A 3,445-nucleotide genomic window follows, 5' to 3' on the forward strand; every position below is an offset into this window, starting at 1 on the left:
GGTGCACTCAAGGGGTTTCCTTTTGATACTTTGGGAAACGACCTTTGCCTTTTTGGGGGCTGAAAAAGGTACAAAAAAATAGTCCATAGTCCTGTGGGGTACATTAGTCCTGCAGGGGCAGAATTAGACTGCTGCTGTATCTCTATTTGTGACAATAGACCAGCCACTGACGTAGTCAACAATTCCTCAGATTAGGGTTAAATGTCAACAAAAATTCAGTGGGATTATCACATCCCTTCAGTGCCTAAAGGTCAACGGCATGCTTAGTCCAAAATGTGAGAGGTCAAACAGCTGAGACACCAGTTGAGCCAACACGAAGGCCTGAGTGGGCGGGCTGGGCAGCAGGGATTGGTCCCCCACCTCTACCCCAGCAGGAGGCCCAAGCAGTACACCCGGGGGCAGGCTGCTATCACAGCTCTGTTTACGGCCGCCACCAGGAAGCTGGGACAGCAGGTTCTCATGGGTAGCAGCCAACATAAACACTTGTCCCGGAGAGAATCCTGCTGAATTCCAAAGTTTCCCAACAGGCTACTACAGTCAGCGTTATCTGCCTGTGTTTTGAGTTGCGCACACACACACACACGCACGCACACGCGTGTACACACACACAAGGCAGCCCCATCCATCATTATGACAAGTAGCACTCAGCCATGATAACAGATCAGCACAACTATCACATGGAAACATCTGGGCATGAGTCGTGACCCGTAGTCGTCGCCCACGGTTGTGTGCAGCGGTGTCTCCTTATGTTTGCGTAGTCATGCGACATCCCCACGCATTCCTTGCACAGTGTACAGTGCATACCCCTATGGAAAATGTACACGACTCAAATGGGGGCAGACCAAAGCACAATCTCCACAACCCTGGTGAGAAACAAACTGATGACCTCCATTGGGAATTTATGACATTAGTGACTCCCCCTATGGGTTGGGTTCAAAATACATGCTAGCATACATGTAATACAGATATCCTCAAAGTTTTATAATCATTAGACAAAGGGTCAATGGCTTATGGACAATTTGTTGCTAAGTCCCGCCCCTTTTGCTTGATGGTGGCCATGTTTTTCAACCAATCTTGCTGAAATTTTACACATATGTGCTTCTCAACTCCCTACAGATGTCTCCCAGGTTTCATGGTGATTCAGCGAAACACCCTAAATTTACAGTGAGTGTTTTTTTGGAGCTGTAAGAGGAAACTTCAAGCCAAGTCAACTTATTCTGTGGGCGAACTTTGGCCTTTAATAAAAGCGCCACCATGAGGTGCGTTTGTCAGAAAAACAATAGCACAGGCAACTTTAGTGGTGCGTGTTTTGACACATATTCACCCGTTTGTGTGCTGCAGTTACCAAACAAATACAGACAGTCCACAGTGTCCCCCCCCCAGGACTGTTTGGAAATGTATGTATGCCTCATTTAATTACATTACAGAATCTCATTCATTTATTCAATGACTAGTTAACTTGGTCTATGTTTTGTCACTATCATGCAAACTTGCACCACAGGTAGAAGACTAAGCCTGACATCTAGTGGTGCTGTGTTGCAAACATACACATGTGGCCTAAAAGAAAGAAGTGATCCAAAACTATGGAGTGAGTACCAGTCATATTCCAGTGACGCCAACGTTAAAACCACAGTGAGGTAGCTTCTGCCTTATTTAAAAAAAAAAAAAAAAGAAATCTGTGACCCATTTCATGAAGGACCTCAACCACGAACAATGAGGATGAAACATTCAGAAGGAAGAAGCGCAACTGTGCACTTTGTGTACTTTGTAACTCTGCATTTGTCCACTGTAATAGATGCCATATATCACATAACTTAAAAGATAACAATGTACATTAACAACAGGAGGAAAAACGTTAGCAACACTAGCATAGCTACAATGCTAACATTACATTCTAACATTCTAACAGCAACATCATGCTAGGTTAGCCCAAACGTCCTGTTTTCCCAAGAAATGTCCTGTTTTCATGTCCTGTCTTGGTCGCCCACACATTATTTGTGTCATTATTTCATTCTGGAGATATATTTCCAAATTAAGTTAATTTTGCACCACTGGAAATAATCAAATAGATATTATTTTAGGCATAATAAAACATGTTGAATAACCTCAAAGAAGCATATCGGAATTTGTGTATTTGGTTATAGATAGTATTTTGTTCTAGCCATACAGAGGAGGCATACTTTAAATGTATTGAAGTTATTCCTGTTTTCAGTAATCAAAACATGGGTCACCTTAGGGTAGCCTAGTCGCTGAAGAGAATCGAATCAGTCAAATTCACAGCTCCCAGGTCCAGCTCCACTGTGTGTTTTAAAATGTGTAGCAAAGCCTGCTTTTTGGCAAAGTGGTGAGTGTACACGAGGCAGGCTCATCTAGCTAGAGGCGCGTCAGAGGTGGTATCATGTCTATGAGGAAGGACTTTTTTTTCCCTTCATGATGTCATGAAGAGATGCAACTTGAAAAGCGAGCATTTGAAGCTTGTCTCTTCTCTCAAAAGTAGAGGAAACAAGTGAGGGATGTGATATATTTCTCTCACGTGTGGTGCTCATACACAGGCTGCTGCTAGAACATAATTAAAAAGTCACTTTTGCGCAATAGGGCACGTTTAAGGACTATGGTTCAAAGCAGAGGGAACACATTCCATTCCTAACACTATGAATCTCACCTTTGACCTGAGTTACTGCACAATACTTTGCGCACCTCAAGTCCAAAAGTCTTTAAATGTGTCAGGTATCATGTTAGGCATCAAGTTCAGAAATGGAATATTTCTCCTCTGCTTTGAACCATGTCTTGTTCAAATGTTAGGAATGTAATATTTCCCCTCTGCTTATTTCTCACCTTTGACCTTAGTTACTCCACAGTACCTTGTCCACTTGAAGTCCAATAGTCCTTATGTGCTTTGAGCAAGACATGTTGAAGACTTGATGATAGCAGAGGGAAAATATACCATTCCTAACAGAATTCATATTCATAACTCATTCATAATTCAGGTGTTTATTTATTTGTACTGTAGATGATAGTTTGAGTAGAATATATGACTGTTGCTGTGACCCAGTATGGCATCCACATGAGAGATTTAACCCCTCCTTCCCCTTCACACACATCCAATGGGTCTTCTAAAGGTTAAGTATGTCAAAGGTCGTCAGATGGTAGCTCTGATCCACCGACATCTATGTATTTCAGTAGAGAAGTCTTTCTTGCCACTTGTCTTTGTCATTAGTGCTATAATACAGGAGTGTAATGGTGTTCCAGTAGGGGAGGGGTTGTTGGGGGAGCTTACAAACAAACTGATTTGATTGAAAACACAGCAAATCCCCCACACTGGCTTTCAATCTCACAGACACACTCATGTCCCATAAACCCACTTCTTAATCCCAAAGCCTTTTTTTATTTTGTGGTTGCTTTGCATCACCGTAAATCCTCCTCTGCCCTCCCCCACTCTCCACCC

Source organism: Dunckerocampus dactyliophorus, chromosome 18 (assembly GCF_027744805.1).
Source record: "Dunckerocampus dactyliophorus isolate RoL2022-P2 chromosome 18, RoL_Ddac_1.1, whole genome shotgun sequence".
Taxonomy (NCBI): Eukaryota; Metazoa; Chordata; class Actinopteri; order Syngnathiformes; family Syngnathidae; genus Dunckerocampus; species Dunckerocampus dactyliophorus.